Source organism: Stomoxys calcitrans, chromosome 1 (genome assembly GCF_963082655.1).
Source record: "Stomoxys calcitrans chromosome 1, idStoCalc2.1, whole genome shotgun sequence".
Lineage (NCBI taxonomy): Eukaryota > Metazoa > Arthropoda > Insecta > Diptera > Muscidae > Stomoxys > Stomoxys calcitrans.
In genome coordinates, this window is record NC_081552.1 from 229,449,980 (window position 1) to 229,466,028 (window position 16,049).

The 16,049-nt window shown below is 38.8% G+C and overlaps 2 protein-coding genes across 2 annotated transcripts in view; one reads left to right on the forward strand and one right to left on the reverse strand.

Annotated features, from left to right (window-relative positions):
* LOC106092437 (2-oxoglutarate dehydrogenase complex component E1) overlaps positions 1–783 on the reverse strand; it is a 98,333-nt gene extending 97,550 nt beyond the window's left edge. Inside the window, exon 1 of the mRNA XM_059360863.1 lies at positions 701–783. The gene's annotated coding sequence lies outside the window, so the exon portion shown is untranslated. The remainder of the gene's footprint in view (positions 1–700) is intronic.
* LOC106092094 (protein SPT2 homolog) overlaps positions 1–16,049 on the forward strand; it is a 312,016-nt gene that overhangs the window by 46,305 nt on the left and 249,662 nt on the right. Inside the window, exon 2 of the mRNA XM_059360869.1 lies at positions 13,385–13,404. The gene's annotated coding sequence lies outside the window, so the exon portion shown is untranslated. The remainder of the gene's footprint in view (positions 1–13,384; positions 13,405–16,049) is intronic.

Genomic DNA, 16,049 nt, shown 5'->3' on the forward strand with positions numbered 1-16,049 from the left:
TCCAAACAAATCATATAATAGGGAAGGCTACACAAACAACAAACAAACATATGGAGGGAAGTTGCAACTTGGTAACAAACGTGTTGCATCAGAGCAAGCCTTCTTTGCTTGATTTTGCAGGTTTTAGGCTTTAGAGCCCTTCACTTTTGAGCTACTCCCATTTCTTGACCCCCACTAACAACCCCAAATGTCGGTCTTGTTCTTCCCCAATTGCATAGCCATCAAGAACGCAGTAAAAAAATTACATAATTTTATCCGACATCTGTAAAATAAAATGGGATAAAACGAAATCTTCAGCATATTGTTGTTGCACTGCCACCTCCTGAAATCGTCTTTTAATATCTTGATAAACATATCCATAACACATATATTGGTTTTTTTTTTTTGCTTCCTGACCAGGCAATAATTACACAACTACTGTGGTCTTTTTTATCGTGAAATGAACGGAATTTATTTAATGACACCCCATTCACTCTCAAAGGCAGCAGCAGTCGCAACCGCACCAACACACGTCACTTGACCTGAATTTAATTTCATTTTACTTTCAATTTTTTGCCTTTTGCATACTATGATTTGCATTGATATTGTAATAATTTGATTCCTAAACATACACTTCAAGCTTATGTTGTATTTTTAGCACTTTATGGAATATTCTTTGGTTAATATTTGCAGTTTTTTCTGATATTAAATTTATTTTTACCTGAACGTCGAACTTTTCACTGGTAGTACCGAACCGAGAATTGTGATTGGTTGCTTTCAGCGGTGACTAATTTAGTAGTAGCATTAGTTAAGTACATTCTCGTGGTACTCTGTTCAGGGTTACCGTATTGTTTTATTGTGTGCATGGGAAAATGTCACTTTTATTGAAGTGTACAACTAACATACAGACGCGACATAATCTAGCAATTGAATAACGGCTTTCAACAAAGAATTATCCGGCAAAATAAAAAAATTAAAAGTAGTAGGGAAGTTAAAATGTTATGTGAGGTGTTAATACAGTGTACGCAGTGTCTTAATTCATTTGTTGCCAAGTGCAATATAGTCGCGTCATAATTTAACAATCGAATAACGGCTTTAAACAAAGAATTGTCCGACAAAATCAAATATTTTAACGATGTAAGGAAGTTAAAAAGTTATGTGAGGTGTTAATACAGTGTATTGTGATCCATTTGTTGCCAAGTTGAATAAAGTGATCTAGTGGTAAGTTGAGAGAAATGATTGCAAATATAAACTTGTAGTCTGTCCTATGGTCCCTGCCCACAACCGTGACATTAATTCCAGGCCGATAGGAAATGAGGAAGCTGCATATGCTTCCAGAACAATTCTAGTTTATCCAGGGAGGTTAATTTCATCAAATGTAGTTGCTAACTATCTCTGCCATCATCTTTCCATGAACGCTGCCTCAAGAACTGGACCTCTTGCTCTAAATCGTGGAAGCACAATCTGACATCTTTGGGCTGTCGGTGCCTATCCATGTAATTGTGTCTTCTTAGGTGAAGAATCTTTATCTCCTAATGGAAGTGGTCCACAAGAAAACTGAAGAGACAGACTACTGCTGTTTTCAAGTCGGCATTGTGGCAACATATTGTAGGAGATCATAAAGATCCAACCTGATATCGCTGACCGGTGGCAACATACCAAAATGATCGAAGCGGCCGCTTGCTTTTAAATGGGAAAGAATTTTATCTCTTGAAGATGGTCAACATAACTATGGATGTCTATCTCCTTTTGTAGAGCAGCGTACTGGCAGGCCTATCAATTGTTTTATGTGGAGTCAACAAGGCTTTTCGTGGTTGTTGTTCTTGCAGCCACATTTGTATGTGGAGGTGGCGATCCCAGACAAGTTACGGTAGGTGAGCAAGCTCATTCCGATCCATAGGACCGATTACCGCGAGGACACTGTCAACATTAGAACTAAGGATGTCTATCTCCTTTTGTAGAGCAACATTTTGGGAGGCCTATCAATTGTTTTATGTGAAATCAGCAAGGCTTCTTCGTTGTTGTTCTTCTTGTAACATTCTCGTCCTGTAGGTAAGCAAGCTCGTTCCGGTTCATAGGACTGATCACCGCGGGGACAGTGTCAACATAAGAACTAAGGATCTATAACCCCTTTAGTAGAGCAGCAGCAACAAGTCTTCTCCATTGTTGTTGTTTTTTGTACGTGGAGGTGGCGATCCTCGTCAAGTTCCCATAGATGAGCAAGCTCGTTCCGGTTCATAGTATCGATCACCGCGGGAACAGGGTTATTAGGTTGTTTATTTAAAGGCGCCAATAACTCGCTTTGTCACATTGAGCATCATAGGCACTCAATATTTATGCAAGATCTTGTGCAGTACGCCGTCTCACTTAGACTCTCCGCTCGATACCGCCGATTGTCCGCGACTGCCGTTTCAGCTACTCCGTATGTACTGTAGGTACAAAATTTCTGCCAAGCCAGCCAAAAATTTATGCTTCATTGGGATGCAGAAGACTATCGGTTTATATGGGACTAATCAGGAGTTCGGTTTATATGACGTTGTTGTAGAAACATTTTCATGTGGAGGTGGCGTTTTTCGTAAAGCTCCTGTAGGTGAGCAAGCTCTTTCTGGCCTAAAGCACCGATAGCCGCGAGAACAGGTTGGCCAATGAATATTTAAAGGCTCCAATAACTCGCCTTGTCACATTGAGCATCATAGGCACTCAGTATTTGTGGAAAAGCCGGTGCCACCTGGCCTCTCACTGAGACTCTCCGCTCGATACCGCAGATTGTCCGCGTCTGCAGTTTCAGATACACCGTATGGAGCATTCCACTATCCGCAAACTGGGGAAGCGTCCAGTACCTCGCAGTTTAGCCTTAAAGCTTCAGCCTGTGTGTTGCTAATAGCTATCCCGTGCCGGAGTTTCTTTGTCACATATGGCAGCAACAAGAACGTGGCAAGGCAATCAAATGTGACACCAAGTATTTTGAGATTGTTGGTCCCGGCACGGAGTAGCCGTGAGCACCACACAGGCTGGAACATTAAGGTCCAGTCTGTGTGCTGTTCATTGCTGTCACGAGAAGCTTAGCTGCGAGCTACCGGGCACGTTCATGGTTTGCGGAAAGTGAAATGCTCCATACGGAGTAGCTGCAACGGCAGTCACGGACGATCAGCCATGTATGACGAGGACCGCCACCTCCACAACCAAATGTGGTTACAACAACATCAGCGGTTCGAGCGGAGAGTTTCAGCGAGAAGCCCGGCCGCACCGGCTCTTGCACAAATACTGAGTGCCTATGATGCTCGATACGACAAGGCAGGTTAATGGCGCCTTATTGGCCACCCTGTTCCCGCGACGATCGGTCCTTTGGATCGAAATGAGCTTGCTCACCTATAGGAGCTAGGCAAGGATCGCCATCTCCACATGAAAATGTGGCTACAACAACAGCAGATAATTGGTGATGGGATTTATTACACCATCGTCTCCTAAATTCAGCTTCTGACGTGCTTTTGCTGCCCATGCATTAACCAATGTGGCTGAAGATTTTGTAGCAAATATCTCCAACTTTTCCCCAGAGTAAAAAGCGGCCAGTTAGGTGAGATAGACATGTATACTATCCTATATATCATGATCGTGGGCTCCTAAACGTATTTTGGGTTAGTTGTTATTACTTCTGCTGTCCAAGTAGTGAACAATGTGTCTGAAGATTTGATGGCGGATGTCTTCAAATATCCTGCCACGATTTGACATCTCGCAAATGCCATCAACGTGGGGCCTGAATCCACAAATGTGCAATCTTCCGCATATGATAGATCTCAATGACTTTCGAAGGTGGTGGAATAGAGTAAAGGTTGATGATTTACAGTGAGGGAGATACCACCCAATCTTTGGGACTTTCATATTTTACTCTACATGCCTTGGGCTTTCCATGCCTAAATTTTACATGCAACTGGTGCGCAGAAAGTAATTCGTGATTAAATGTCCTCTAAAAGCATACCATGGCTGACCATTCCAAAAGACTTCGATAGGTCGAGGGTCAAAAGAACCGTTCTATGGCACGGCTTGACTTGGCTGAAACCAGCAAAACCTGGCGTAATCGACTTTCGTTATATGTTGTTTTTATACCCACCTCCGAAGTATGGGGGTATATTCATTTTGTCATTCCGTTTGCAATACATCAAAATATCCATTTCCCTATAAAGTATATATATTCTCGATCAGCGTCAAAATCTAAGACCATCTAGTTATGTCCGTCCTTCTGTCCGTCTATCTGTTGAAATCACGCTACAGTTTTTAAAAATAGAGATATTGAGCTAAAACTTTGCACAGATTATTTTTTTGTCCATAAGCTGGCTAAGTTTAAAGATAGGCTATATCGGACTATATCTGGATATAGCCCTCATATAGACCGATTTAGGGTCTTAGACCCATAAAAGCTACATATATTATCCGATTTTGCTGAAATTTGGGACAGTGAGTTGTGTTAGGCCCTTCGACATTCTTCTGTAATTTGGCCCAGATCGGTCCAGAATTGGATATGGTTGTCATAGACCGATCCTCCGATTTAGGGTTTTAGGCCCATAAAAGCCACATTTATTAACCGATTTTGCTGAAATTTAGAACAGTGAGTTGTGTTATGCCCTTCGACATCATTCTTTAATTTGGCCTAGATCGGTTTAGCTGTCATATAAACCGATCCGCTGATTTAGGGTCTTAGGCCCATAAAAGCCACATTTATAATTCGATTTTGCTGGAATATTGGACAGTGAGTTATGTTAGACCCTTCGTCATCCTTCTTCAATTCGGCCTAGTTCGGTTCAGATTTAGATATAGCTGCCATATAGACCGATCTCTCGATTAAAGGCTTTGGGCCCATAAAAGGCGCATTAATTGTCCGATTTTGCTAAAATTTGGGACAATGAGTTGTGCTAGGCCCTTCGACATCCTTCTTCAATTTGGCCAAAATCGGTCCCGGTCTGCCATATAGGCCGATCTCTCGTTTTAAGGATTTGGGCCCATAAAAAGTGCATTTATTGTCCGATATCGCTGAAATTGGAGACAGTGAGTTGTGTTAGGACCTTCGATATGCTTCTTCAATTTGGTCCATATCGGTCCAGATTTGAATATAGCTGCCATATAGACCGATCTCTCGATACAAAGTTTTTAGCCCATAAAAGGCGCATTTATTGTCCAATGTCGTTGAAATTTGAGACAGTGAGTTGTGTTAGGACCTTCGACATGTCGCCGAAATTTGGGACAGTGAGGTGATTTGGGCCCTTCGACATTATTCTTCAATTTTGCTCAGATCAGTCCCGATTTGGTTATAGCTGCCATATAGGCCGATCTCTCGATTTAAGGTTTTGGGGCCATAGCGGTTTACATATATACCCGAGGTGGTCAGTATCCAAAGTTCAGCCCGGCCAAACTTAACGCCTTTTTACTTGTTTTTTTTGTTATTTGTCTTGCTTTGTGTTAGTGACACACTTTAAATTTTTTGATGTGGTGTGTTACGGATCTTTTCAAAACTTATAGACCGATCTTTTGTAATCGTATTCTGGATAAACTAAGCATCTTTAACCGATATTAATAGGGAGCCAACCTTTGTTGTTGTAGCATTGTGTTGTACACTGAGATGGAAGTCCTTGCCGATGAAGGATTCCATCGGATCAATCCGGTTGTTGTAGCATTTATGTAATAAAGAAAGATAAAGCAATAAAGCATAAATCTTTTGCAGATTTTTATATTCGAACTATGAGTCGTAGTTTAAGAAATACACATATCCACATAAGTATTGAAACTTAAAAATTCAAATTCATAAATTATCACCAAGATTTTACATTTTTGATAGTCATCACAAATTTACTCTTAGACACCCTTGGTACAACTCTGTAACTCTCACGGAGTACTTTATATGGAGTACAACATGCAGTGGTACATAGAAATCAAGGGTGTGGTTAGAGGTACAGTTTTTGGTTTAGAACTCCCATTCGCTAAAGAATATCTCTAATTTGCGAACGGGTAAAATTTTTATAAAATTATTTTACAATTTCCTTCATAACAGAGCACTTGAGAATATCATGAAGTTTCAGCTCTTACAATTTTAAACTTTGTATTTTATAAGAAGTACAACATGCCGAGATGGCCGCCCCGGTAGCCGAGTTGGTAACGTTCTTGGATTACCAGTGCAGAGGCCGTGGGTTCGATTCCTGCTAGAAGCCCTGGTCTGTCGCTGCTGTGGTTTCACAATGAACTTAAAATTGTCTAAGTGAGTCTGTAAAAGGACTGCCACTCATACCTAACATGCTGTGGTACAAAGAACCAAAGGTTTTGTTAAAGATATAGTTTTTTGTTTAGACGTCCAATTCCCGAGCAGGTCAAATCTAGTATTAAATTATTTCACCATTTCATTCACAACAGCGCACCTATAAGGATGTCATGAAGTTTCAGCTCAAGATATGACCAATTTAAATTTTCGCTATCATCGCCATTTTCTGTCGATTTGCAACGAAATTTTGAATTCTTGGAGCCTTAGTTAAGGAGATATAGTCAGTTTATGGGTTCTGCTAAAAATGTATACATACTAAATTTAGTTGAAGGGCATAATTGTATTCTACATACCAAACTTCAGTCAAATCAGCAAAAATGAAATCTTCTAGTAACCAAACAAGTAAAAGTTGTAACAGAACACTGTATGCAAAATTTCAGCAAAATCGGAGAAAAATTGCGGCTTGTAACAGCTCAAGAAGTCAAATCGGGAGATCGGTTTATATGGGAGGTATATCAGGTTATATACCGATTTGGAAATCAGAACACGGCGCGCAAAATATATATATATGGGAGCTACATATAAATCTAGACAATCCGGTAGCTGAGTTGGAGGCGTGCTCGGATTGCCAGAGCGGGGGTCATGGGTTCGATTCCCACCAGAGGCCTTGGTATGTTGCTGCTGTGGTATCACAATGAACTTAAGTGAGTGTGTAAAGGACTGCCACTCATACCTAACCCAACTTACACATAAATCTGGACCGATTTGCACACATATTGTGACGTCAAACAAAACATCTCGTGCAAAATTTGGATCGGACCTAAATAGTAGCTTCTACAGCCTTAAAAGACCATATCAGATGAAAAATATATATGGGAACTATATTAAAATCTGATCTGATTCTAATAAAATGCTGCCCACATATTTGGAAGTCAAAAAAAACACTACATACCAAATTTGTTAGAGATCAGACCAAAATTGTTGTTTCTACAGCTTTAAAAGGGCAAATCGGATAAAAGATATACATGGGAGCTATATCTAAATCTGAATTGATTTTGATGAAATTTTGCATGCATTTTGAGACGCCAAAAAAACACTTCATGCCAAATCTCGTAAAGATCGGATTAAAATTGGGTCTTCTACAGACTCAATAGGTCAAATCGGATGAACGATATATATGGGAGCTGTATCTAAATCTGACTCGATTTTGATGAAGTTTTTGTACACGCGAAGCAGACGAGAAGTGTGAAAAATCGGCTGAATATGGCGAATTTCAGTTCCAAAACTTAAATTAGCCATATCACCTTGAATAAAACTAAGGTTAATTCGTGACATTTCCCAAAATTCCAAAATTGGATGAAAATCGAAGGAAAATGTTCAGTATCAAAATTCAAATTGGCAATATCTCCTAAACTAAGCGTTCTAGGGCAAAACTAAAGTTAATTCGTGAACACTTCTAAAATTGGGTGAAAAACGAAGGAAAGTGGCGATTTTCAGTTCCAAAACTAAACTTGGTTATATCTCCTTAACTGAGGTTAATTTGTGATCACTTCCAAAAATTTGAAAATCGGGTGAAAATCGAAAACCGAAAGTGACGATTTTCAGTTCCAAAACTTAAATTGGCCATATCTCCCAAACTAAATGTCCCAGAGCATAATTAGGATTAATTCGTGATCGTGAGTGAAAATCATTTTTAGTTAATTTGTGATCTCTTCCAAAAATTTAAAAATTGGGTCAAAATCGAAGGAAAGTGGCGATTTTCAATTCAAAAACTAAAATTGGCCATATCTCCCGAACTAAGCGTCAGGGAGCAAAAATAAGGTTAATTCATGATCACTTCCAAAAATTCCAAAATTGGATAAAAATCAAAAGAAAATGGCGATTTTCAGTTCCAAAATTTAAATTGGCCCTAGAGCAAAACTAAGGTTAATTCGTGATCACTTCTAAAAATTCCAGAATTGGGTGTAAATCGAAGGAAAACGGGGAGTTTCTGTTCCAAAACTTAAATTGGCCTTAACTAGCGTCGTAGAGCAAAACTAAGGTCAATTCGTGATCACTTCAAAAAATTCAAAAATTAAGTTAAAATCAAAGGAAATGGCGATTTTCAGTTCCACAACTTAAATTGGCCATATCTCAAATTTGGTAAAATTGGACCAAAATTGTGGCTTATATAGCTTTAAAAAGGCATATCGGATGAAAGATATATAAGGGAGATATATTTAAATCTGAACCGATTTGCACCAAGTTGTAACTTGGTCAAAATTGTATGAAAATCGCACAACAAATGCGACCTGTGCCTTGATTACAAGGCACAGTTGGGATTGTAAATGGGTCAAATCGATCCATTTTTTTGATATAGCTGCCATATAAATCGATCTTGGGTTTTGACTTCTTGAGCCTCTAGAGTGCGCAATTCTTATCCGAATTGGCTGAAATTTCGCACGTGGTGTTTTGGTGTCACTTTCAACAACTGTGCAAATCGGTTCATAACCAGATATAGCTGCCATATAAACAGCCTTCTCGATTAGACTTCTTGAGCTTCTAGAAGGCTCTATCTTATCCGATTTGGGTGATATTTTACACACATTGTTGAGAAATGACTTCTAACAACTGTGCCAATAATGGTCTAACTCAGTCCATAACCCGTTATAGCCGCCCTACAAACCGATCTCCCGATTCGACTTCTTGAGCTACTATAGGACGCAGTTCTTATCCAATTCGGTTGAAATTTTGCATAGGTTGTTTTGGTATGACTTCCAACAACTGTGCTAGGTATGGTCTAAATCGGTTGATAACCTGATACAACTGCCATATAAACCGATCTCCCAATTTGACACTCTGAGCCCCTGGAGGGCGCAATTTTTACTCGATTTGCCTTAAATTTTGGAGGTGGTATTTTTTTATGACTTCTATCAGCCATGACAAGTACCGTATACATCGGTCATTAACTTGATGTTGCTCAATTATATATTGAAAAAAGTAAAGGCGTGCTAAGTACGGCCGGGCCGAATGTTGGGAACCCACCACCTGGATTCTGCTAAAAATTTAGTTGAAGGGCATACTTTTATTCTACGTACCAAACTTCTGCCGGTTTATATAGGGGCTATATCAGGTTATAGTCTGATATAGTACTAGATATAAGTTATAGTACTTGGCACGGTTGTAGAAAATCATAAAGGAACATTACATGCAAAATTTTAGCCAAATCGAACAAAAATTGCGGCTTGTAAGGGCTCAAGAAGTAAAATCAGGCGATGGGTTTGTATGGGAGCAATATCAGGTTATAGACTGACTTGTTCCGTATTTGGAACATTTGTTGGAAGTAAAAACAGAATAATATGTGCGAAATTTAAGCCAAATTGGACAAAAATTGCGGTTTGTAAGGGCTTAAGAAGTCAAATCGGGAGATCGGTTTATATGGGTGATATATCCAAATTTAAACCGGTGTGGCTCATTTGCAATCCCCAACGACCTGCATAAATATTTAATATCTGTGCCAAATTTCAAGTGGCTAGCTTCACGCGTTCGACCGCTATCTTGATTTCGACTGATGAACGGACGGACGGACATCCCTAGATCGATTTTGAATGATTCGAACTAGCCATGTCCGTCCGTTTGTCGAATTCACGCTAGCGGTCGAACGCGTAGCGCTAGCCCTTGAAATTTTTACACAGATACTTTAAATTAATGTAGGTCGTTGGGGATAGCAAATGGGCCATTTCGGTTCAGATTTGGATATAGCTCCCATATAAAACGATCTCCCGATTTGACTTCTTGAGCCCCTGGAAGCCACAATTTTTGTCCGATTTGGCTGAAATGTTGCACATATTATTCTGTTATCGGTTAAGAACCTGATATAGATCCCATATAAACCGATCTCCCGATTTGATTTCTTGAGCCTTTGGAAGTCGCAATTTTCATCCGATTTGGCTGAAATTTTGTACATAGTGTTCTGTTATGACTTGCAACAACTGTGCCAAGTACGGTCTAACTCGGTATATAACCTGATATAGCTGCCATATAAACCGATCTCCCGATTTGACTTCCTGAGCCCCTGGACGCCGCAGTTTTTGTCCGATTTGCTTGAAATTTTGCTTGTGGTGTTCTGTTATGACTCCCAACAACTGTGCCAAGTACAGTTCAAATCGGTCTATAACAAGATATAGCTCCCATATTTAAGCAGAATCTATGGTGGTGGATTCCCAAGATTCGACCCGTCACGAATCTTAGCACGCTTTTACTTGTTTTATTTAAATTTATCTTTAGGGGGTATTTTATTGAAATTTTGCTTTTAAAAAAAGTATTTCGGAATAGGGGACCCAGCCCCCCTCCCAGTCTACGTCCCTGGTACCATGCATAGAAACGATAAACGGTCGTAGTTCTGTTTACTTCAAAGCTGATGTCTATGAAATTAATTTTAAGCGCAGCTAAAAAACCGTTAAATTTAAAACAACAAAGTGGGGTAATGAGGTTTTGTTTATACCTAACACCATATTATGGGATTATACTAATCTAGTCATTTTGTTTGTAACGCCTAGAAATATTGATCTAAGACCCCATAAAGTAAATATATTCTTGATTGTCTCGACATTCTGAGACGATCTAGCCATGTCCGTCCGTCCGTTTGTCGAAATCACAGTAGCGGTCAAATGCGTAAAGCTTGCCGCTCGAAATTTTGCACAGATACTTGATATTGATATAGGTCGTTGGGGATTGAAAATGGGCCACATCGGTTCAGATTTGTATATAGCTACTATATAAACCGATAACCCGATTTGTCTTCTAGAGCCCCTGGAAGCCGCAATGTTTTTCCGATTTGGCTGAAATTTTGCATCGAGTGTTCTGTTATGACTTCCAACAACTGTGTTAATTACGGTACGAATCGGTCTATAACCTGATATAATTCCCATATAAACCGATCTCCCGATATGACTTCTTGAGCTCTTACAAGCCGCAATTTTTTGGCTGAAATTTTACATGTGGTGTTCCGTTTCGACTTCCAACAACTGTGCCAAGTATGGTCTAAATCGGTCTATAACCTGATATAGCTGCCATATAAGCCGATCTCCCGATTTTACTTCTTGAGCCCCTGGAAGCTTAAATTGTTATCAGGTTTTGTCTGGAATTTCGCACATAGTATTCTGTTATGACTCCCAATAACGGAGCCAAGTACGGTTCAAATCGGTCTATAACCTGATATAGCTCCCATATAAACCGATCTCCCGATATGACTTCTTGAGCCCTTACAAGCCACACTTTTTGTCCGATTTGGAAATTTTGCATGTAGTTTTCTGTTATGACTTCCAACAACTGTGCTAAATACGGTCAAAATCGGTCTATAACCTTATATAGCTCCCATATAAACCGGTCTCCCGATTTCACTTCTTGAGCACCTGGAGGCCACAATTTTCGTCCGGTTTAGTTACAATTTTGCACATAGTATTCTGTTATGACTCCCAATAACGGAGCCAAGCAGGGTTCAAATCGGTCTATAACCTGATATAGCTCCTATATAAACCGATAAACCAAGCAGGGTTCAAATCGGTCTATAACCTGATATAGCTGCCATATAAACCGATCTCCCGATATGACTTCTTGAGCCCCTGGAAGCTTAAATTTTTATCCGGTTTTGTCTGGAATTTTGCACATAGTATTCTGTTATGACTCCCAATAACGGAGCCAAGTACGGTTCAAATCGGTCTATAACCTGATATAGCTCCCATATAAACCGATCTCCCGATATGACTTCTTGAGCTCTTACAAGCCGCAATTTTTGCCCGATTTGGCTGAAATTTTGCATGTAGTTTTCTGTTATGACCTCCAACAACTGTGCTAAGTACGATTCAAATCGGTCTATAACCTGATATAGCTCCCATATAAACCGATCTCCCGATTTGACTTCTTGAGCCCCTGGAGGCCACAATTTTCGTCCGGTTTGGCTACAATTTTGCGCACAGTGGTTTGTTATGACTTCCAACAACTGTGCTAAGTACGGTTCAAATCGGTCTATAACCTTATATAGCTCCCATATAAACCGGTCTCCCGATTTCATTTCTTGAGCCCCTGGAGGCCACAATTTTCGTCCGGTTTAGTTACAATTTTGCACATAGTATTCTGTTATGACTCCCAATAACGGAGCCAAGCAGGGTTCAAATCGGTCTATAACCTGATATAGCTCCCATATAAACCGATCTTCCGATATGACTGCTTGAGCCCTTACAAGCCGCAATTTTTGTCCGATTTGGCTGAAATTTTGCATGTAGTTTTCTGTTATGACTTCCAACAACTGTGCTAAGTACGATTCAAATCGGTCTATAACCTGATATAGCTCCCATATAAACCGATCTCTTGATTTGAATTCTTGAGCCCCTGGAGGCCACAATTTTCGTCCGGTTTGGCTACAATTTTGCGCACAGTGGTTTGTTATGACTTCCAACAACTGTGCTAAGTACGGTTCAAATCGGTCTATAACCTGATATAGCTTCCATATAAACCGATTTCCCGATTTGACTTCTTGAACCCTTCCATATAAACCGATTTCCCGATTCGACTTCTTGGACGCTTACGAGTCGTAATTTTTGTCCGATTTGTCTGAAATTTTACATGTGGTGTTCCTTTTTGACTTTCAACAATTGTGTTAAGTACGGTCCAAATCGGTCTAAATAAACTTTGCTTAAAATCGTTGGAGTATTTGTTTGTTATGGCTGGTACCATGTTCGCTTTTCGCCAAATTTTTTCGAGATTATTTTTTTTAGGTAATAGATTTTGAAGCCAAAAACTTGCTGATTTCTTTAAGAAGAACATAATATTCCCACATAACTTTTGTAACCGTTTTAATAAACTTATTTTTTTATCATTATTTTTTGAAGTGTTACAAAAAAGTAATGTTTTCAACTGTAAAAAACGAACATAATACCAACCATTAAGCTTTATGACAAAATTTAGATACTCTGCCTACAAAACTACCACTTAGATTGAAATTGTTAACAATCTACAAGAAACTGTTATTATGTTGTTATACAAATTGTTGAAATCAATTTTTCGTGTATAGAAATATGTATGCATTATTCGATTATTTTTCTTAACTATTTAAAACCTAAAACGTATTTGAAATATTCAAATGAATACTTATATTTTATTATTTTTCTATATTTTTTTTAGTTCAAACAACACCACCAAAGGTAAGTTGAAATCGTTGAAAAGATTGTGCAAACTTCATCTTCTATTATAAATTTTCAAATGTGAAAAGTCGTTTTTTTTCTCTGCTTTTGATTCATTTTTATTGCCACAAAGTTGTATAAAAAGGTAGTAAGCACCTTAGGGTGTTGATTGCTGAAAAAGGTGGTGCCAATGAAAATCCGTTAAATTTAAAATCGACACGTTTGAGAGTGTAATGTAGTGAAATACAATTTGTGTTCATAAAATATTTTTCATGATACCGAATAACTTTGAAAGCAGTTTGTACTTTCAAGCCCATGCAGAAAAACAAAAAAATATCTTGTACTGTGAAATTAGGTTCTAATATTTATTAAATATTTCGCGTCGTTGTTGTTGTTATAGCAGTTTGTTGTTTTCCATCTTTCGTCTGCCTGATAGAATCGTACAAAATTTATTATTCTTACTAATCGCTAGAGCTGGGTTTCTACCGGGTAAATACCCAATCCATGGGTATTTATTGGGTAAATATTCAATAAATACCCTTTTTGGGTATTTATTAGGGTATTTACAAATTTTCAGACATTTTGGTAAAAAAATCTTTTTTGATGAATTCGAGTTCCCTGTATATGAACCTGACCTTCTGATCTCATAAAATCGGAACAAATATCTGATCTTTACTACATTCAAGAAATAGGTGTAGGGGTCTACCAAAACTCAATTTGCCAAATATCTTCAAAATGGAATGAAAAATGTTCCTTTTATAGGCTCATTACACTAAATTGGGAAATCGGTCTATATGGCACCTATATCCAAATATGGTCCGATCTGGACCACAGGAGCTTTGTGTGAATGTGAACCGATTTTTGATAAAATTGTGCACACATGTTGGAACATTAAAAAGAACATCTTGTGCAAAGTTTTGTAAAGATCGGACCAAAATTATGGGTACTGGAGCCTTAAAAGGTCATATCGGATGAATCATATATATGGAAGCTATATCTGAAACTGAACCGATTTTGATAAAATTATGCACATATGTTGGAATATTATGCACATATGTTGGAATATTAGCCTTGTGTAAAATGTTGTAAAGATCGGACTAAAATTATGGCTACTAGAGCCTTAAAAGGTCATATCGGATGAAACATATATATGGGAGCTATATCTGAAACTGAACCGATTCTGATAAAATTATCCACACATGTTGGAGCATAAAAAAGAACATCTTGTGCAAAATTTTGTAAAGATCGGACTAAAATTATGGCCACTAGAGCCTATAAAGGCCATATCGGTTGAAACATATATATGGGAGCTATATCTAAAATTGAACCGATTTTGATAAAATCATGCACACATGTTGGAGCATTAAACAAAAAGTCTTGTGTAAAATTTGGTAAAGATCGGACTAAAATTACGGGTACTAGAGCCTTAAAAGTCCATATCGGATGACCTGTACCTTGATCACAAGAATATCAAATATCGAATATGGCAAGAACAGGAAATACATTTTGAAGTCGAGAGGCACGGATTAGGATTTTAATTTGATATATGGTTTCTTCGGAGAAGCTTCTTAGAATTGTATATAGTTAACGTTTTACTATACGCTCGACCCGGCCTTATGTATATATTAATCAAATTTCGTCAAAATCCGCTGAGAAACGCACCAATTATGAACCAATTGCAGGTATATCAAATTATGGTCCGAGCTGAACCAAACTCCTACGGACTTCGAGGAGTCGAACACAACTCACTATTTCAAGTTTCAGCGATATGAGATAATAAATGGACCTTATATGGGATTCAAGATCGATAATCAAGAGATAGTTTTATGGTTAGATCTGCACCATATACGGGAAGGATGTGTAGTAGAGATGTGCGTGTGAGGGATTTCCCCTCGCGCTCACGAGAAATAAATTTTACTCACGCACGCTCACACACGACATTTTTAAGGCGATTTGCGTTCACGCACGCTCACGAAACGAAAATTTTATCACGTACGACTTATGAGAAAATCTCGGCTAATGAGGCAATCACGCCTTATGAGGCACTTACGACCCATGAGGCGCTCACGACTCATGAGGCACTCTCGACTCATGAGGCACTCATGACGCACTCACGACTCATGACGCACTCACCACTAGATGAAGCGAATAATAGTTATACACTCCACCATAAGATGGGTATATACTAATTTTGTCATTCCATTTGTTACACCTTGAAATATGCATCTAAGACCCCGTAAGGTATATATATTCTTGATCGTCATGACATTTTATGTGGATATAGCCGTTCGTATATCCGTCCGACCGTCTGTCGAAAGTACGCCAACTTTCAAAGGAGTAAAGCTAGGTGCTTGAAATTTGGCACAAATAATTCTTTTTAGCGAAGGTCGGTTGGGATTTTTAATGGGCCAAATCGGTCCATGTTTTGAAATAGCTTGACTTCTTGAGCCTCCAGAGCGCGCAATTCTTATCCGTGGTGTTTTGGCATCACTCTCAACAAGTGTACTAAGAATGGTTCAAATCGGTTCATAAACCGATCTCCCAGTTTGACTTTTTGAGCCTCTGGAGGGCGCAATTATTATTCGATTTGCCTGAAATTTTTGAGGTGGTGTTTTTCTATGAATGGTGTTTTTCAACTTGTCATTCAAAGAATATGACAAATGCGA